This window comes from Gopherus flavomarginatus, chromosome 11 (genome assembly GCF_025201925.1).
Source record: "Gopherus flavomarginatus isolate rGopFla2 chromosome 11, rGopFla2.mat.asm, whole genome shotgun sequence".
Classification (NCBI taxonomy): Eukaryota; Metazoa; Chordata; order Testudines; family Testudinidae; genus Gopherus; species Gopherus flavomarginatus.
In genome coordinates, this window is record NC_066627.1 from 3,441,293 (window position 1) to 3,463,336 (window position 22,044).

General features: G+C 47.3%; 2 gene segments (V, D, J or C); both read left to right on the forward strand.

The window, feature by feature from the left end:
* Positions 1–16,654, forward strand: part of LOC127031857 (immunoglobulin delta heavy chain-like) — a 413,673-nt gene extending 397,019 nt beyond the window's left edge. Inside the window, exon 13 of the C gene segment in view lies at positions 15,415–16,654.
* Positions 1–22,044, forward strand: part of LOC127031863 (Ig gamma-3 chain C region-like) — a 214,995-nt gene that overhangs the window by 56,598 nt on the left and 136,353 nt on the right.

Here is a 22,044-nt window from a genome sequence, read left to right on the forward strand (position 1 = left end):
CACCTGGTTCCCATGGGAACTTGGCATGCGAATCCCTTAGGCACCTGGGAAATCTGAGACCCGCAGCTGGGCTGAAATGGCACCTAAGCCGCATGCTGGCCCCTCTGTACAGGGGAAATCTTTGGCTCACTGCCTTTCGCCCTCACCCTCACCCAAATCCAACCTAACCGCCTCCCACTGGGGGAGGCAGAACAAAGCCCATTCGCTGCATCCAAAGTCCAAAGCCTCAAAGCAAAACCAGTGCAACTCTGAGCCCAGGGTCCCGGCCACCAGAGCCCCCCAGCGTTCAGCCAGCTGCATGGGGAGCACCCCCCTTTCCCACTAGGCCACCTTCCCTGCATGGTTCCTAGGCCTCCTGCCTGTCCACATCTAGAGATTCCCCCTCAGGCGCTTTCCTCAGCACTGAGCCAGAAGCTTTCCCTGATATAGACAGCAGCAAGCAGCCCCATGGGACTACAATTCCCAGCAACCACTGGCCTTAAAGGGGCTATACCCCCTTCCGAGCTAGCACTGGTACACCTTTGTCATGGAGCTGGGTGTGTTCCTTGCACTCTGGCTGTTCTGAGGCATCTTTTGAAATGGATACAAGCCCAGAGCCACAACTCTAGGCATTCTGGGGTCCGAACTTCAACGGGTGTAAATCAACTGATCTCCTCTGAAGTCAGTGGCACTGAGCTGACTTATGTCAGCTGAAGATTTGACCCTTTGTCCATAGTCAGACACAGTCAGTCCTCTCCCAGGTTTTCTTCTGATGCCATGTCATGCTGTACAGCACCACGGTCCCCCTTAAATAGGGGACATTAACTGAGGGAAACATGTTCAAATAAACAAACACAGCTCAAGTTCCAGCTTTGTCCCAGCTGTTTATCAGGGAGAACACACTCCATGCAGCACGTGCAGGAAGAATGCCTGGAGGCTTTTAATATTTGCCTAGATGATTTAAGAGCCCTGTTCCCATTTGTTTTAATCCCTTACATGGCTGTGAAAAATCTCAGTCCTGGAGGCTGATTAAAGTACTCAGTGTAAACGTACCACAACAAGGCTGGTGTTATTCGTGCTGGGAGGACTGTAGAGTTATCCTTCTCTCTGGAAGGGAGCTGGGGATCTACAGAGAGTAACACTGGACTGTGTTTTCCCCTCTCTCTGCTCTCAGGGTGTGGTCTGACAAAGCCACCCCAGGTTCACCTCCTGGTGCCCACCTGCGAGGAGAGCTCCACGGAGAGCCAGCTGGAGCTGGTTTGCCTCCTCCTGAGCTTCAAACCCGACCAAGCCAACGTGAAATGGCTGGTGAATGGAAAGGAGAGCAGCCCCCCCACCCCAGCCTTTTCCTTTGCAATGGGCACAGATGGCTTCTACATGGGGCAGAGCCGCATGAACGTCACCAAGCAGAGCTGGGAGAAGGGGGACGTCTACACCTGCCAAGTGACCCACCCAGCAGTGGGAGCAGAGCTCTCCATGCACAACACCAGCAAGTGCTTGGGTGAGGGGCTGGGCCCGTGCATGGCGGGGAGGTGCGGTGGAGAGTTACTGAGAAACCAGCCCTGCCTAAGGGTAGGTGGGACTTCACCTAGACCCCAATGTGATGGGAGACATAGGAGTGCCATAGAGAAACTGGTGCTATAGGTGGATGGGAAGAGAAAGAGATACCAGGGCTGGCTGGATGGGAGGGACACTAGGAGTGTTCTGCTGGAGATGGAGGGATAGATTAGATTAAATTAGATTTCAATCATCTTTTTCTGCCTTTCCACATTATTTGAACTGGTCAATGACATCTCTTTGCATTTCTCAGCCTGCCTCAGAAGCTCACTTGACCCAACCATCTACTTAACCAAACCCTCCTATGAAGATGTCATCAAAAATTCTGGTCATGTTACCTGTCTAGTTCTGGGCTATGACTTAGCAGCCAGCAGAATCGCATGGAAAGTGGATGGGCAAGTCAGCTTTGCGGTGAAGACAGAACCCCCAGAGAAGAACAGCAACGGGACCACCAGCCTGGTCAGTTCTCACCCTGTGTCGCTGGCACAATGGGGACAAGGCACCCAATTTACCTGCGAAGTGACCACACCTTGTTCTGGAGAACTAACGCAGGACATAACCATGAGCAATACAGGTGAGGAGCCTTGGCATCTCAAAGGGAAAGGCAAACTCCAGTCACTGTGAATTGGAATTAGAGGGTGAAACTCACCCCACACATGTCCTAAGCAGCCTTTATGTCCCAGTTAATCCCCCAAATAGGACTTTAGCGGAGCCTAGGCCCTCAGCACAGGACTGTATTTCAGCCGTAATTAATATTTCCCCTGTGAATCTCTCATTCGGGGGATCACCATTAATATCCAGTGAGAGGTTTTCCCAGTACTCACTGTCTTCTTATCACTGAATTCCAGCTCCTCCAAGAATTTCTTTCCCTCATCTCCCTGGGAAACAGGGATGTGGCCTGTTAGGGACTCAGTGTCCTATTTGTGACTCTGATCTGATGTGCATATGTACTTCTTACCTCTGGAAATCACGCTGGTGTTTGTCGACCGCCATCTGCCCTTTCAGGGATGTTTCTGGTGAGAATCTCTCAGAGTGTCCAGTGAAGTTAAATGCCCAAATCCCATTGAAATACCCAAGGTCTCAAATCCCTTAGCCAGCCTTTGAAAATCTCAATTGTGTTGAATTTTGCTGTGAGTGTTTGAAGGAGGGAAGACGCTCCATCGGAGTGAGAAATTGGGTTGGTAACCCAATGTTATGATGATGCATGGTGGAGACTTGGGGTGAAGAAGCGATAGTGTGTTCAAGGTTTGGGGTGAGGGTTCAGGATTGGGATGCAGAAATAGCTCAAAGCCCTGTGTCTATTTCCATTACTGAAAAACCAAGCTGAGGATAAAGATTGGGAGGATGATGAAGATGATGTCAATAACAATGAAGAAGGAAATTAAGATGTTGAAGGAAAAAAAGAGAAAGAACGTTATAATGCTGGAGAAGATGAAGATAAAGAGGAAGGAAGTGATTATGAAGACAATGGTGGTAAAGAAGATGAATATGATGACAGTGATGCAGACCAAGAAGAGATGATGTTAAGTTGTTTCCATTTAAGGATGAGGGGAAAGCTCAGGACTTCATTTGAATGTTTGGGTGAAGGTCCAGGCTCTTTGAGCTTCAAGGGAGATGATGCTTAGTGGTTGGGTTTTTATTTTGCCTGGTCTAGCTTCACACGTACCCTGAACAACCCTCCCTGGCCCCTTCACACAGCAATAGCTGCTGGAGCTACGTCCTTAACTTAAGACATCCAAAGCAAGTCTTATTCTTCTCTTACCCCTCTTCCTTTTCATTTAGGCATCAGGAAGAAGGAGCCCTCAGTCACCATCTCCCGAGCCTACCACGAAGACATCTCCGGGAATAGAGTCTCCTTGACTCTCATCTGTGAAGCTAGTGGCTTTTACCCAGAAGAGATCAGCATCTCATGGTTGAAGAACAACTCCCCAGAACTCAAGTCGAGTTACAATAATGGCCCTGTGTCAGGAAGTGGCACTTTCTCTGCCTACAGCATCCTGAAGGTTGACAAAAGTGTAGGAGCAGTAAATTACACCTGCGTGGTGCATCACCCAGCCATGGAAGAGCCCAAGAAGGTTGTGGAAAAGGTGTCCTTCGGTAAGTGGATTTTCAGGGGCAGGTGTTAATTTGGGGATGTCCACACACTTTCTTTCCCCAACCAATGGCATGAACAGCTGCATGACTCCATGTAAGCCCTGGTGAGGAGGGTGGCAATGAAGGATTTCTATCTCCATTATGGTGCCATATTTGGTGAAACCAAGAACTGCATGATTTATTGCAACCCGAGCTGGGTAGGGAATGTCCCCTCCACTCCAGGGCAGGAAATTTCCCTTTTCCTCCAAGGCATTATCCAGTCTGAAATTCCCCAAGCAATGGGAATCCCAACTCACCTCGTGAGTAGTTGATTCCACAGCCTCACGGACCCCAACACCAGTAAAGGAAGTGCAGGAAAACTGTCCTAATTGCAAGAGGGAATTTCAGGGCAGGAGCAGAATGTAATCTCATTGGGCTGTGATTTGCCCAAGACATTGGGATGGACACTCTTGCTCTTGGGGAAAGTTCACAGAGGTCTTTCATGGCTGGGAGATGGTACACAGAAAAATTTCTTTCCTTCTTAACCATGGATCCCCCTAGGAGTTGTTTGCTTCACAGTTAGACATGGATTCTCATGGTGGAAGATTCACAATTTTGTCCTTATGGTCCCTTCTTATTCCTCCAATTTGTTGTTGGCATATTGGAAATGCCTTCATGGATCTGCAGCCATGACAGACACCCAATTAAAATCTGTGCTCAAGGGAAACGTGAGCTGGAGTGGGGCAGATTCTGTATCAGATTCAGAAGCTGATGAGTGCATGCAAGCACAGGAAAGAAACCCCTCAGCTCCATTGCCCCACTGTGGGGCTTGGGCATCCATGTGAAGGTGGAATCTCAACTCCTGCAGCATCTACTTTACAATGCTAATCTCAACAACGTTCGATAGAGCAGACATCAGCCTCTAGGCTGCACTTCAAAGGCAGCAACTCCAAATGCCCCACGCAACTGAATGGAGACGCTTCCATTCAACTCAGTAGGTCCACACACCCGTGCACATTTTGGATTTGTTGGTGACTGTGTCACTCCAGGAACCTGCGTGAGGTTCTCTCTTGCCCACTTTCCTTGATGCTCCTGCATGTTGCCTTATGAAGACTGCCCCTTCTTTTCTGTCGCAAACCCTCCTGAGGGACTGCTGTCACTCCATGCAGGTAAGTCAGCCCTTTCCTACTTTGTCTATATATATCTACTTGATTTTCCCTTTTGAGCAGCCTGGCTGCTATCAGATTATGCTCTGGTTTCTTTGCAGCCTCGACCAATCTACAAAGACCCACGGTTGAACTCCTGCAGTCCATAGACCTGGAGAAGAAAATTGTGACATTGAAGTGTATTGCGTATGACCACAAGCCCAAAGGAGTGACAATCAAGAGGCAAGGAAAACCACACCTTGCAAGTGAGTGAAGGATGGAGGATGGTCCATACAGAGCTAGCCACCACTTTGAAACAACTATGGACAAATGGGAAGAGGCAAGTTACACTCCTGAGGAGCAGCATACAGAGCCAGAGCAAAAGGCGACCAAGAAGACCATCAGCAAAGGTGAACTATAGAATGATCTACTGTAGCAGCAATATTTATTTTCCTGGCAATGTGATAAAGGCCTAAATGTACCAGCTGGCTTATTCAGAGCATCAGGGAGAGATGATACAGGAACGGACGGACCAATCATGGATGGGATGTTGGGGTGTTGCACTACATATCCACATAGTCTTACACATATGGCAGCGAGGCTTGGATACCAAACTAAACACGCTAATGGGTTCGTTCCAGCATGGCAATTCTTATCTTTTCTGGAGTAGAAGGGGATGGGAGTCATTGGATGAATGGATGGATGGATGGATGGAGAGAAAGAGAGAGATGAGCTGTGTGGGGGTAGATAGCTAGAGAGATGGACAGACAGACAGATCAATGATTCTGGAGGGTTTCTGTCAGTACCCCTTGTGACTCTGTTTCTCCCTGAAGACTGGATGCTCCCCAGTGCCCCCACAGTGACACTTCACATCCTGCCCCCCTGCCCAAGCCCAGGAGCAAGTGACTCTGTCACCTTGCTCTGTTCCACCAGCGGCTACTACCCTGGGGGCCTGCAGCTGACCTGGCAGGCAGGTGGGAAGGAGAGAGAGGGCACCCAGCTCAGACTCCTCCAGGGGAAAGATGGAAGATTCAGCTCCTTCAGCGACCTGACGATGTCCCAGGCAGAGTGGGACGAGCCGGGGGAGTACAGCTGCCATGTGACCCACCCTTGGACCGGTAGCCCCCAGCTCAGTACTATCAGCAAGTGTGCAGGTGAGTCAGCTCCCCTAATGCTCCCTTGGCCCCTTGCCTTCCCCCTACCTCCTCCCCCTCCACTCCCTGACCCCATTTCCCCTTCTTGCTCCCCCACTCCCTCATCTCTGCAGCCCCCTCTGCTCTCCACCCTGATCCCCCCATCCCTTCCCACTTTGCACCTCCTACCCCATCTGGATCAGGCCTGGTCTACCTCTCCCTGCTTCACAAACCCCTCACTGCTCCCCCTGGCATCCCTGTCCCCCTGACGCTGCCCTGCTTCTGCTCTGCACCCCTCACCCTACCCCGAGCAGCTTCCTCAAACTCTATCCCATCCCATCCCTCCCTGCAGCCTCTCCCCACTTCCACACCATGTGAAAGACATATCTACCTTTCTTCTCCACTCCAGCCTGCCAGGGGAGCATCCCCCTGCCCAACCTGTAGCTCCTCAAGCCATCCCTGCAAGCCTTGCTCACTCGAGGCAAAGCCCTCCTGACTTGCCTGGCAGTGGGCTATGAGCTGGGCCAAGCAAAACTCACCAGGGAGCTGGACAGTGCCATCTGGACTGCCAGTGCACCGTGGGAGAAGCCAAAAAACACAGCAACCATACCCAGAGTCTCCTGAGCCACCTAGCCATCCCCAGGGAAACCTGGGCCTCTGGGAGCAGCATTCTCTGTAGAGTGACTCATCCCTGCTCGCTGTTCCAGGGCATGGAGAAGACCATCCAGAAGCTCAGGGGTGAGAGAAGGAGAAGAGACTCAAACAATAATCAGTGACTTTGCCCAATGCTTTATAGGGGGTAGGGACAGGGACACCTCCCACTCCTTACTGAAATACAGCCACCTTCAGGAAGGGGTCTGGTACCATAAGGCCCAGAGAGAGAGAGATGCAGTCATGGATGGGTGGATGGATGTGGATGGATGGATGTTTATGGAGATAAACAGAGAAGAGGAAGAACAGATACGTAGATGACAACCAATAGGAAAGGACAGCGAGAGAGAGTCCAACACCCCAAATCCTGTAGCACAGCACTCTCTAGTACAGAGCTGGCAAATAAGCCATCTAATGTCCCCTACTTGGATCTGGATCAGAGATGGGACCCCCAAGAGGGGAAAGACCCCATGTCTCATTCCCTACCCCTGAGCCAGCCAATTCCCTGCCCTGGGGCTGATCAGAGCCACCTAGAGGGGAGATGTCCATATCCAATTCCCCAACTTCATTGACTTCAGGGTTTCAAGTCACTCTTGATAAACTCACATTGCTGTTCCCCTCCATACAGGTGCCAGCATAGCCAAGGCTCCTTCTGTATCCCTCCTTCTCCCATCGCCGGTGCGACCCAGCCCCAACGCTGAGGTATGGCTTACCTGAGAAGTCTCCGGTTTCTTCCCATCCGAATTGCTCATCGAATGGAAAAGGGACAACCACAGCATCGAGCCCTCTGGATACATTACTCTGCCCTCAGTGGCTGAAGAGAGGAATTCCCAAAGCTACCTGAAAAACCCAGGGTCTCAGTGGGAAAGTGGGGTTGTATATACCTGCATGATAGGGCATGATTTCTTGCCGTCTATGCACTGCACCAGCAGGACTGTGTTAGGTGAGTCTAGATGCCAGAAAGAATTCCCTAGCAGTGGAAGAGTTGGTGAGCTCTGCAAGTCTGTGGAACCATTTTCCCTAAGGGAAGGGAGAACCCATTTCTCAGGCTTTCTAAAACTAGGATTGGGTGCCCCCTCTGGGGAAATCAACTAGAAGGAACAATTCAATAATGACTTTTATCTCAGTCTGATGATACTGTGGAGGGATATGAGGGTGCAGTATTGTGAGCTAGTGATTTCTCGTCATGATATGGTGATGTCTAGCGTCACACCCCTGCATTGTGGTGTTGCTATGTGATGTAGCTGTGTTGCGACATGGTGGCTTTATGGCACGGAGTAATTGCACACCAGCATGGCATGCTTTATGCTGCATGGAAACGTGACACACTATCAGGACACACTTTGTCATGACGTGTTGTTATTATGTCACAGTTAGATCTTACTTTGTCACTTCATGATATTTTGTCATGACATTGCTATTTTTTCATTATGTAGTGATACATAGACATGAGTTGTGATGTCTTTTCGTCATGGGATGGTGTCTCACCACGACTTGGTGGTGATTTCTGGTGATTTATTGTATACTGCACTATAGTGATATGTTGATTTTTCTTTGTTGTATGATGTCTTCTCAAGAGATGCTGATATTTTGGCCTGCTAGGATTATATTTTTGTTAATGTTTTGCTGTAACCTGACAGTGTTCTGTCATGACCGTGGTTATTCAGGATGCCATGACCTGTTGTCTTGATGCTGTGTTGTGAAATGTTGACATCTGGTTGAGACAAAATAAAGAAGAGCCAGGATGCACTGATGCTGCATCTCAACATGATGCAGTTGTATCATGGAACAGTGTTTGTACTGCATCGCAGCATGGCATGAATGCACCTTGATTCAGCATTTGCACTGCCCCTTGATACAATATGATGGAAAAATTGTGTCACGGTTTACTTATGTGTGTTGGCACAGCAACTCAACACCATGCAGTTGCTTCATGACATAGTGTTTGCATCACACCTTGGCATGACCTAGTTGCATAGCAGCATCTGCATTGTAGCATGACCTGAGACAGTTTTCTTGCCACCACCAATGGTTTGCATTGCATCATAGCATGATACCATTGTGTCACGACTCAGCATTTGCGTTACAACATGACATGATGCAATTGGGTGTGACTATGGAGCATTTGTATTGCAACCCAAGTATCACCACATTATTATGATAATCACCCAAAGCCATAGGGCGGCATGGTCTGCACTTTCAGCGTTTGCATCTGAAGAGCTTGGTGGTTAGATATTTCCACTGAAGCTAAATCCTTCACCATCCTGGCCTTTTCCTTCTACACAACACCCACATTTCTAGGTGTAACTAGAGCTTACCTTCTCTTCAGCTTTCTAGCTTCCCCAACACCTTCAGCATCCTCCCCCCCATCCTTCTGCATGAATTAAATTGCAACAAAAAGCCACCCCTTTGTTTCAGATTTCCTGGAGCCATCTCCCCCAACAGTCACAGTCTTCCACACACCAGACATAGGTGGGCATGAGAATCTGACCTGCTTTGCCACTGGCTTCTACCCAAAGCACCTAGACATGCAATGGACTGTCAACAATCAGCAGCTCAGCTGCAGCTTTCCCTCCTCTCCGACGGCCCTGGGCGATGGGAGGTTCCAGCAGAGCTGTCAGCTGATGTTCAGAGAGGCTGAGAGGAGCACGCTGAAGCCCTACACCTGCACTGTGACCCATAGCTCCACTAAGATGATCCTGAAGACGGTGCTTCACTCTACTGGTAAGCACTGAGCAGGACTTAGCTCCACAGGCTGAGACAGTCCATGCTCCCTAGGGGATTGAGGTGACATTTATGGAAGTTGTGTGTCCAAAATCTCTTCCTCCTTCTTGGGTGTCTTTTCTCTGGCCACAGCTTCCTGTCATTGTCCCCTTCTCAACAATGCCCAGACTCATGTTCATGAAGGCTGCCCCTTTTTGCAACTTTCATCTCATTTCTTCCTTTAGGTCTAGGAATATTCCCCTAATTTCTCCATATGCATGTCATCGGCAAAGATTGTTTGTCAGTTCTCAGTCATGAATTGTCCAGCATCAGCAGTCATCTTGCAATTATCATCCGTTAGCACTCTTATGTCAGGTCTCACTTACCAAAAGTCGATTCTCAATTATCAATCATTGAATTGATGAAAATCAATTCTCAGTCATCATTTATCAATTCTTAGTTATGAATTGCCAAGTATTAAAAGTCCATTCTCAGTTATCATCTATCAGTTCTTAGCTATTAGTTGTTGGATATCAAAGTCAATTCTCAATGATCAGCCTTCACTTCTCAGTTTCAGAGAAGACCACAAGAATGATTAAAGAATTAGTGATGTTTATTCTATTTATCTTGACAAGAGAAGGTTAATGGGTAGGGCTCTACCAAATTCAGTCCATCTTTGTAAATTTCACTGTCATAGAATTTTTAAAATCTTAAATTTTGAGGTTTCAAATATTTAAACCTTAAATTTCATGCTGTTGTAACAAAGGATGAATATGTATTTAAAAACAGCAAAACATAACCACGTAAAGCCCTTAAGTGAGCATTTCTCAAACTTGGGGTCCCAACCCAAGAGGCGTTCACAGGATTGCTTCTGCCCTTCCTTCAGAGCTGGGCAGCCAGAAAGCAGCTGTCCAGACGCCCAGCTCTGAAGGCAAGGCCGAAGTAAGAGTGGCAATACCTCAACCCCCCTACAATAGCTTTGCAGTCCCTTTTGGGTCAGGATCCCTAGTTTGAGAAGCACTATGTACTTTTCTATACTTTTACCCTAGAGTATAGTATAGGTAAAAGTACACAAAAGACCAGATTTCACGGGGGAGACCAGATTTCATGGTCTGAGATGTATTTTTCACAGCCATGAATTTTGTAGGGCCCTATTAATGGGTGAATTAATCACAGTTTATAAATAGCTACAGATGGAAAAAATTGATAATAGAGGGTTCTAAATTTAGTAGACAAAGGTAGAGCAAAATCAAAATGGCTGGAAGTTGAAGCTAGACAAATTCAGACTGGAAATAAGGTGCACATTGTGAGTAATTAAGCATCGGAAAAAGTTACCCATAGGATATGGATTCTCCATGACTGGCAATTTTTAGATCAAAACAGGATGTTTTTCGAAATGATCTACTCTAGTTCATGCAGCGAGTAGCTCAGGGAAGTTCTCTGGCCAGTGTTATGCCAGAGGTCAGACTAGATGATCACAGTGGTCCCTTCTGGCCTTATATCTATGAATCTATGAATGTGTGACACACCAGGCCAGCAGAAGCTGAGCAGCTCAGAAAGACATGCCCTAGGCTCTAAACTTTAAGGACCCATAATCCGAAAATCCCCCAGTGACTGGGCAGGTAGCGTTATGTGTGACCACGTCCTCGATGGTTGACTCCACAGGCTGCCGGGAACCAGCATTGCCATCTGCCTACATCCAGCCCCCATCTTTGAAAGAGCTTTTCATGAACAAATCAGCTTCTGTGATGTGCAAGACCTCCCTGGCCAATGCCAGTATCAACTGGACAATGGACGGTGAGCTGGCGGACCTGGGAGCCGTGAGGATGGAGCAACTCAACGGCAGCACCTGGCTGCAAAGTTGGCTGCAGGTCAACCTGAGTGAATGGAACTCCACCGAGACCGTCAGATGCCAGATCAAGAGTGACCTGGCGGAGAATGTGCTGGGCATCAGCCCAAAGAATGGTGAGGACTTAGGGGAAAGGTCCTCTGTCCTGACCATCCCAGAAGGACCCTGGATTAACTGGAGCTATCCAAAGTCACACAGGAGACTAGCCCATGGGAACGTTCACTTAGCTGGGATGGACTGTAGGGTTAGGGTTAAAGTTAGGACACTAGCTAGGAATAGATTTTAAGGTTAGGGCTAATTTTAGAGGGCAAGATGGGGATGGACTGTCAGGGAGAGCCCTGCGCCTGCTGGGGAATGGACTGTAGGTTTAGGGTTGGTGACAAGGAACTAGATAGGGATAGATTGTAGGCTTAAACATTGTAATTCCTAAGTTCCTTTGTGCATCCAGGCCTCAGATACTGCAGTGATGGGTGCCAATATTAGATAGATAGATAGATAGATAGATAGATAGATAGATAGATAGATAGATAGATAGATAGATAGATAGATAGATAGATATGGGTGAACAGGAGAGAGAAGGAGTGCTATCATCCAATAATGGATACTAAATTAGCCTTGAATTGATCCCCTTATCTGGTAAGCACTTTCTTAGTGCCTTGGAATCAAAGCCACCTTGAATGACTTTGTTGACCCATGATACTTTATATTCAATTATGCCGTTCTTGTGCTCTCTCTCCCCACCACACTCCTCCAATGCTGCAGGTTCCTTGAAGGCTCCAACCATCTACCTTCTGTCCCCATCCTCAGAGGAAATCTGCCGCAACCAAAACCTCACTCTTCACTGTATCGTCAAAGACTTCTACCCTGGTGAGGTCTCCATCTGGTGGCAGGAGAAGACAGCCCAGACAGAGGTCGACATCCTGGCCGATGACGAGAACCACAACTGTGACCATAACAGCCAGCAGTGCTCAGTGATCAGCAAGCTTGAGGTGTCCAGGAGCAGATGGATTCTGGGGACTTCCTACAGCTGTCTAGTCGCCCACCTCTCCTCTGAAGGGATTATAGCAAGAAGTGTCAATGTTCATACTGGTAAAACACACCTTAGCTGCTTCATTCGTGCCCCAAAATCCACTCTGCACCTCAACCTAAAGACTCCTCTGTTGGCTGCCCCCCACGCCTTCCAATCTGGCCTCTGCTTGTTCCCTATGTGTGTTTCCTTTGACTCAGTCCAGATGAAGACATCATTCACCTGCCTTCTTTGTGTACATTCCACAAGCCTATTAAAGCAATAACCCAACTACACCTATGGGGAATTTTGCTCTTATCTGTGGTCTCTTACCTCTTCTCCTGCAAGTATCTGGAGGACATGATGCAAAAGGATGGAGAGGAATTTATTATTATTATTATTATTATTATTATTATTATTATTGAAATGTCTAGAGGTGCCTGTCACAAACTGAGGCCATGTTGTGTCAGTTACACTATACACACCTATCATCAATAGCCTAGTCAGGGGTAAACCCAGGTAAACTGAGTTTACTCCCTTCTCACTTGGGGAATATGGAGTTTAGGTTAGGTTAGTTTACTCATTTCGATGTTTACCACTACACCACTGCCTACTCTCAGGACCAGATTTTCAAAGGTATTTCAGTGCCTAACTCCCACTGATTTCAAAGACCTTTGAGGACCCGGGCCTAGGTGAGTAGGCAGCTAACTCCACCTGAAATGAATCTATTTCTTTAAGCACCTAATTATATTTAAGACCCTAGCCCTTATTGTTAAGCAGATTTTCAAAGATGTCTTGGATATATGGATATCCAATTACCATTCATTATGAGGATTGGACATCCAAGGACATTAGAAAAGTTTGAAAATCCCACACTAATGGGATAACTAAAGGAAGAAGGATTTGCTTGTGGTAAAGTCATTGGGCTGGGACTCCTGGGTTCTTTTCCTCTCTCTGCCACAGCGTTGCCTTTGGGACATTGGGCAAGTTATTTATGGACTGGGTTTCAGAAGTTTGCAGCTCCATTCAAAGCCATTAGAAGCTGCAGGGGCTTCGGCATGTCGGCATTCTCCATGTGTCTAGAATTCCTACATCAAGGAATAGTTGTGAGGCACTCACACACAAGAGTGATGCAGGAGGTCAGGTTAGATTATCATAATGGGTCCTTCTGGTCATAGAATCTACGGGAATAGATAGATAGATATACTCATTTAGACTCTAGATAGGCAGCAGTTATTATATCAGAGCAGGCAACTGGTCCATCTAACCTGGTATCCCATCATTCACCCATGAAATCTTGTATACTGCCTTGATGGGAGACTTATAAGTAGAGGACAGTAAAGTTGGGGGAGCGTGGAATAATGAACAGAGGTTGGGAACATTCGCTAGAACCAATTGGGGAAATCTCTGAAGCTGTGGAATCATCTTCCCAGGGGGATACACCCTATTCCCTAGAGGTATCTGGGGTCTGCAGAGTCACCTCTACATGGGGAAGGGGAGAGACCCTCATCTTGTGCTACTCTTAACACAGGAGCCCTAATGGAAGCATTAGCATTGGAGAGGTGGCACTGAATGAGTCCCTCCCTATCAGTCATATCCCCATCCCCCAATGACCCTGGCACCTCCTGTCTTTTGGCAGAGTCCTGGCACTGCTCCGTCCTGGGCATCAACCCCTGCAGCATCCAAGACGACAGCATGGATGACTACAGTGAGTTGGACGATGCCCAATGCGTGTGGACCACGGTCTCCACCTTCATCGCCCTCTTCCTCATCACACTCTTCTACAGCGGATTCGTCACCTTCATCAAGGTGAAAAGGGGGCTTGGGCATGAACCAGGAGAGGATGGGTGAACCTGGGCTGGCTGAGAAAGAGCTACCAATCCATCTACCCGCCTACAATGTCTGTCTCTCTGTCTATGCCTATACACCCCCTCTATCTATCTATTTATCTATCTATCTATCTATCCCCAGACATCTCCTCTCTCTATCTATCTATCTATCCCCATATACCCCCTCTATCTATCTATCTATCTGTCTATCTATCTATCTATCCCCAGACATCTCCTCTCTCTCTCTCTCTATCATATACCCCCTCTATCTATTTATCTATCTATTTATATCTCCCTCTCTCTCTGTTTTCACAGGTGAAATAGGCACCACTCTCTCCACACAGTGAAGAAGAAGGGATGGGGTCCAATCTGCCCCTCTGTTTGCAGTTCTTTTGCCCACTTCCATTTCCCTGCCTATCCATGGCAGCTGGCCTGACCTACAGGGTAGATCATCTGGCCATGGTGATCTCCCATTACTTCCAGAGACACATGAAGAAAGAACATCAAAGAAAGGCCTTCACTGTTCCCGCCCATTTTATGAAGGCGCTAGAACTATGCATACTCCATGCTAAGGGAGAGAAAGTGGGTAAAGACGTCTCCCAAAAAGATTCTTTTGATAGTTCTCTGTTCCTTCTCTCAGCCTTACCATATCAGCTCCCTAACCCTTCAAAAAATTACCTGAGCTCCCCTCTGTGCTGCTAAATCTTATTCTGTACTACCCCTCCTGAGAGTCTTAGGGGGTCACGGTTGGGGACCCAATACACCCCCCCCATCTTTCACAGGGCTTCTAAGGTGGGAAACAAACCCCACTCCATTCAAGGTTGCCAAGGACCCTGGGACCTCCTAGGGTAATACACACATACCCCCGGTCCTAGGACAGAGATGGAGCCAGTTGCAACAATCTGCATCCAGAAAAAGCCAGCTCACAGCCACTCCATGCTCTCAAGAATTCATCCTCTTTCTGTTTCTCCACTCAACCCCCTGAGAGCCAAACCTAATGCTGCAGATCCCCCACTGCACCCCACTGGAACCCAGCCTAAGGCCATTTCCCCCAGGAGGTCCCCACTCTACCCAACAAGATCCTAATCCAATGGTATTGACCCCTCAAGTTCCCCACGTAACCCCACAAGAACCCAACTCCATGCTGTTTCTTCTAACAAAGCCCCAACCCTAAAAGACTCCAAACTAATGCTCTTCCTCAATAAATTCTCCCACTCAATGTTGGAAGAATCCAATCCAAATGCATTCCCTACCCATCCCTAGGAGGTTCACGGCTACTCCCCCAACAAAATCACAACCCAACCTGACAAGAACCTAACCCATACATCTTCCAATCCACACGTAGCCAAACTCCACTCTTCCAGTCTGAGGCCAGCTCCAAACCCAGATCTCTCATGACTAAATTCTAAGCTGTTTCCCCCATGTCAGTTACTCTCACAATCTTTAATGCCCCACATCCCATGCTACTGTCATTGCCATATATTCTGAGGTCTTGGGGCTTTTTGTACAAACGACATGTTATAACATTGTATTGATTTACATGCACCTGCATTATTTTCTGTTGCATTGCAATAGCCTGCATTGTTTTGCTTTGCATTGGCTTTCCTGAATTTGCATTGCATTGCCTAGGACTGCATAGTGCTGCATTGTAGCATGGCATCATGCCTTATTGCATTATACTGCATTGCTTGTACATGGTGTTCTTTCATGCTACCCTGTTGCATTGCCTGGTAGTGCACCAATTTATACTGTGTTGTGCTGTCAAGTGCTATAGAAACATAGAAATGTAGGCTTGGAAGGGACCTCGAGAAGTCATCAAGTCCAGCCCCCTGGGCTGAGGCAGGACCAAGTACATCTAGACTGTCGCTGAGAGGTGTTTGTCCAACCTGTTTTTCAAAACCTTCAATGACGGGGATACCACTACCTCCCTTGGAACCCTGTTCCAGAATACAATGACCCTGGTAGCTAGAAAGATTTTTCCTAACATCTAACCTAAATCTCAATTGCTGAAGATGTATTTGTCTTAGATTTATTATTATTAATCATGTTTATTATGGTTTTCTGTAGGACCAACCAAGGATGGGGTCCCATTGTGCCAGGGGCTGCACAAACACAGAGTAGCAGCCGTTCCCTACCTGAAACAGTTTATAGTCTCAACAGACAGACGCAAGGTGAGGGAAGGGGTAGAACGCGCCAGCACAGTGAACGGTACGATGGTGGCAAATGACACGTTAGTGCTGCGATTTTTTTAAGGTGGGTTTAATTAGGAGGGGATCAGCTAAATGACAGACAAGTGCAGGGAGGTTGAAAGGACAGGAGGTGAGGGGGACAGTGCAGGGGAGAAGAGAGGCAGGTGTGAGGTGGAGTCAAGGTAAGGAGTAGGTGGGGGAGGAAAGGAGAAGGTTGGCGCAAACAGCCAAGCAGCACAAAAAGGAGAAAGTCCAGTTTGAATTCCAGAAAGTTCTGTGACCATGTGAAGGTCCCTGCTTTGTATTGCATTTGTTCACATTGCAGCGAGCCTTTGCATGGCATTGTGTTGCACTGACTTGCCTTGTGAGTGGAGCTGTGTGAATAACTGATTTGGGGGTTCACTGGCCAGTCTGACTTTAAAAAAAAATCATTTGGGGTGGACCTGAACCAACATTTTTCAGAATTTCTGGCAAATCAAAAATTAAAAACTATCATTTCAGATGAAACAAAATAATTTGTTCAGCTTGAAATAAAACACTTTGTTCCATTTCAGGGGGTATTTTTTAAAATGTTTTTAACATTTAAAAATAAAATTGAAGGAAATTCTGAAACCCAAAGTCATCTCAATCCAAACAATTGAAACATTTCATTTCAAAAATATCAAAATGAAAATTTCAACATTTGGGGGGATTTTTTAAGGTTGTTGTTTTGATTTAAACAAGTTTGCTAGAAATGACATGAATTTGCTATGTTTCAGTCAGCCCCAAATCTTCATTTTTCAATGAAAGAAGTTTCACCTGAAAAAAAATTCTCCCAGCACTGGTGATAACGAGCCATTGCCCAGCATTGCATTGTGGTTAGCCATTTCATTGGGTCATAGTGCAGTGCGCTGCATGGTTTAGGATAAGAACTGTATGATGGAGCTGTTCCCGACAGCACGGGATTGAACTTGATGACCTGAGAAGTCTCTCTAGGCCTACGTTCCTATGCCTTGTATTGTTTTACCAGGCGTGTGCTGCTGCCATAAGTTCACTGTTTCACTCTATCAAAGGACCTTGTATCACATTATAATCACACTAGATTCCATTGGATCACACTGCATCTTGATTTTAGTCCAGTCTATCACATGGTATTGCATTAATCCGCACAGTAACATGTTCTGAGCCAACTCACCACCAATTGTTTTGAGTTGTGCTGTCTAGCTGGAACATCCATCATGCTTTGGCGTCTAAATAAAACTTTCTTTTCCATAAAATCCAATTTCTTTCTGTTTTGCTGTCAAATTTTCTTCAGGCTACTGTCTCTGAGAGTTGGTGACATCAACGAAGGTTCTGATTTTTATCTAAAAAGTGATGAAGAAAAAGTCACCTAGTTGAGAGGAGGGTTGGTCATCTGGTTAAGATCTAGGTTCAGTTCTGTGGCCTGCATGTATGAAGATCTAGAAGATCTAAGTTTAGTTCTGCAGACTCTATGTATGACTTTTAGACAAGTCACTGATCCTTTCTGGGCAAAATTTTCTAAAGCACCTAAGTCCCATTTTCAAAAGGAACATAGCTATTTAGAACTTAAATCCCACCGATTTTGGCTTCACAGAGCGTTAAGTGATTAACCTGCTCAGGCACTTTTGAAAATTACACACCTAGAGCAGGAGTCGCCGCTGTGTAGGGAAAGCCCCTGGTGGACCAGGCCAGTGTGTTTACCTGCCCCATCCGCAGGTCCGGCCGATCACAGCTCCCACTGGCCACGGATCGCTGCTCTGGGCCAATGGGGGCTGCTGGAAGCAGTGGCCAGTAAGTCCCTCGGCCTTAGTTAGAAAGTTTTTCCTACTATCTACACTGGGATGAATTCAGGTTGGAACAGATGCATAGAAGGGCTGCGAGGATGATTAGGGGAATGGAAGACCGGTTTTATAAGAGGAGACTGGAAGAGCTTGGCTTGTTTAGCTTAGCAAAACCCAGACTGAATGGGGGTTTGACTGCTCTGTGTATGTATATCAGGTAAGCGAACACCCTGGAGGGAAGCTCTTGAAGTCAAAGCACAAGAACAAATGGTAAATTTCCCATGAGTAAGTTGAGGAAATTAGAAGCTTGGGAACCATCTAAAAATGGAGGTTTTGGAACCACCTCCCACCAGAAGTAGTGGGGGGGAAACACCATAACTAGTTTTGAGATGGAGCTTGATACATTTATGAATGGGATTATATGATGGGGTTGCCTGTCATTTCAGGTGAACTAAACTTGATGACCATAGAAGTCTCTTCCAATCCCACTCGGCACCTATCTGCATCTTTAGGCAACCGAATGCTTTTCCAAATCTGGGCCTTAGGCATTTTTGAAAATGTTACCATCAGTCCCTTCTGAAAATCATCAGCTAATCTTTAAAACACTAAGGCCAATTTTAAAAAAATTTCAGAGCTCTGAATGTAAGTCAAGAGCTCAACTCTCATTTTCCCCCTCTAAAGCCAAATGGATTGACTTTTGGAGTAAGGAGACAGTAGGATCTGGGTTTACGCAGAACTTCTGAAAATCTAGCCACTTCTTTAAAGGCTTTAATATGCCTTAAGATGTCCATCTTTAGAGCTCTAAGTGGAAAAAGTTGACCCTGCTCCTTAAATTTATATGACACCCCCTGTCTTTATTTCCTTTGCATTTCTCTTGACCTGGTCTTAGGTTTGTCTACTGGGAAATCTCAGAAACTAATGTTTGTAAAGCCCCCATCTAGTCCAGTCGTCCAGCTCAAGGTTGTTGTTTAGTGTATCACCCAAGAGCTAACCTCAGTAGACTCAAAGAATCTCCCTCAAGTCCTCTCTGCTCCATCTCCACCCAGGGCAGGACTGACCCCAAGGCTTTCTCCACCTGAGTCTAGTTTAAAATGAATACTGGGGTTTTCCAACAGGTCACTGTGAGATAGGCACAAAACTTATATTGTCAGTCAAAAGGATTTGGGCACAGCACTCTTTTAAACCCCTTTAAAATCCCACCCCAAGTGCTCAGCTAGGAAGCCATTAGCAAGGTGATATCATAGAGTGGAGCATGGTTTGTCCATTTCTTGAAGATGGGCTAGGCTGGGGAGTGGGGTCTGGGTGGGTTGGAGCAGAAGGGGCCCAGGAGTCAGGACTCCTGAGTTCTATTCCCACCTCAAGGAGGGGGAGTAGCATCTAGTGGCTTAGAGTGGGGATACTGGGTGTCAGGACTCCTGGGTTCTGTTCCTGTCTTTACTACTGAGTCATTGTTGGGGAAACCCGGTGCCTCAGTTTCCCCAATGGTTATAATAATGGTTGCCTACCCCACAGTGGGGGGTTTAGGGGGTCTGTGAAAATTAACAACACTTGGATGACAGCTGCTAGTTAGCAGAGCCAAAGGTTTGAATAATTTACAGCATGTTGTTCACTTTGTTTTTCACCACCAAGCCCACAATGGCTGTATTTTTTAACTTGAGTCATCAATGGCCTTTCCATTCTGAGCCTCGCAAATCAAATCTGCCCCTAGCCATGCCAGTCTTCTACCCCAGAATGTCTCAAAGGGGAAACATGTGCTGCCAGCTGTTTTGATAAACAGGACACAGATGTTCTCAGTCAGGCTAAATTGGAGAACGGTTCTTGGCCTAACCACAAAGACCTTCAGCGCGTGATAACAAGGGGAACGGAGAGTAAATTTAACCTTCCCTGAAATTAACCTATTTGCTCATGCTCTGAGAATGACTCGAGGGCTTAAGGCAGATGAACAACTGAACATCAGCTCGCAGAATGCTGCTCAAGCTAAGAGGGTGAATGCAAGCTCAGGACTTGGGATGTCTAAGCAGGGGAACATCAAGAAATAAACTGGACATTTAATGGACTCTATGGGCTCTTTCAATGGGATTTCCATGGGATTCCCTTTGAGATACACAGGACTGGAAGGGACCTCTGGGGTCATAAACTTATTAAGCAAGATCCTAAAACTTTTGCCCCCCTCTCCTCCTAGGTGAAGATGGTTCCTGAACCCCTTCCTGTGATGGTTAGAAACCTTCTTCTCCTTTCTAGACTCAGATTATTCCTGGCCATTTCATACCCACTGGTTCTTGTCCTTTAGCACCAGTAGCTCTTCCCCGGCCTGGTGCTTATCAATAATGAGGAGAAATAATGGCTCAGTTGAACAAGGCTGACAGTGATTTCAACACACACGCAGCTCAGATTTCTCCCTAAATTCGATTTCCAGAGCATCCAGAGTCTAACATTGGCACTGAGGGGTAACTAGCACCTCTGGGGATCAGGTCACTTCCAGGCAGGGGAACGAGGAGTGTGACTTTAGGCAGCAGTGTTTGCAGATGTCCATCTCTGTAAACTGGACCAACTTTCCCCGCCCACACAGAACGGGCCGCCCCTAGGGAGGGTGAGTTGCAGAACTGACTGAGAACAGCTCAGTGAAAATCCTGAGGTCACAGGACGAAGATAAAAGAATCCGCCACCCCACCAGCGGTCAGAGCAAAGGGGAATTTAAAGAGGCAGAATTGAACCAGGCCTATGAATCCAACTGGGGAGGTACTCAAGTTCTCGGGGCAAGTGCCCAAGGATTTATGACAATTAGTCAGGTCTCCAACTTTCAACTCATTCAGAACATGTTGACTTCTACAGTATGATGACACCTAACAGAGAGGGCGATTAGCTAGGTAAATGTGGGGAGAACTGGATGGATGGATGGATGGATGGATGGATAACAGGGGACTGGAAGATACAGTGAGTAGTGTTCTTATAGGTTAAATCCCACAAAACCATCCTCAAATGCAGCAACCAATTTTTTAATCCATTTTATTTTGGATCAAACACTCAATTCCCATATAAGTTGCACATTAAAAAACAGAGCAAATGAGAGACTCTTCTCCCTTGACAGAGTCCAGGTTGACCAGCCCTCAGGACACTACAGACCTGCAAACACACACACACACTCCCACACACTAGGAAATCCGGTCCTTGCCATGGGACGGGAGTGGAGGGTTGAGTGAATGGGGTTGAGTTCAGGCTCCAGTGTGGGCTGCCCTTTGGGGACATCCGGGGGAAGGACTCTGCCCTCCCTGCTCTGGGCTCTGCAGAGCTCAGACCCTTCAGTGGCCGTTGTGGCACCCTCTGAGTTGCTGTGGAACATGATCCCTCCAGGACGTCCGGAGAAAAGGGCAGGAGCCTGGGAGGGCTGACAATGGAGGGAGGGAAATGAAGAGGATGAAGCAATGCTGTCCCCCTCCTAGGAGCCTGGAGCCAGGCACTACCCCTGCACCTGTGGGACCCAGAGAGCAGAGGGGTTTCAGCCGGTGCCATTGGACTTGGCGTTGGGCTCACGGGCAGCATCCTATGCTGGAAAGAGCAAGGCCAGAAGGGGTCCCTGTGGGACCATCTAGCCTGTCCTGCTGTGTAGCCCGGGCCATGGACTTGGCCCTATCATGCCTGTGTCCTGCCAGGATCTCTGCGTTGAGCTGGAGCTCAACTTCCAGACGAGAGACACCGGCCTTATCAAACCGCCTCAGGGAAAGACCACTGCCCAGCGGGTGCCACATACCAACTCCCTGGGAGAACACGGCTGTCTAAGCCGATTCTGCTTCTGGTTCCAGGCCCTGGCACCATGTCCCCGCCACAGAACCGGCTTCCACAGGCTCCTATGGCCCTTTGTGCATCTAGGCCCCACTACAGATCCTTACTGATCATGGCTTGAGTGGTTAGTGATTGACGCTCAATGCTCCTTGAACATTTGTTTCTGGCCTTCTTAATTAGTGATCAATTCCTTTTTGGTCATTGATCATTCATTGCTGATTATTGTAAGTGATTATTATCAGTCGATAATTACTAGCAGTTTATTGATGGTTGATGTTTGATCCTTGAGCCAGCTCCAGCTGTGCTCCTGTCTTGTTCCCATCTAGCTCCAGCCCGGCTCCTGTCCTGGCCCCAGGCTTCCTCTCTCCA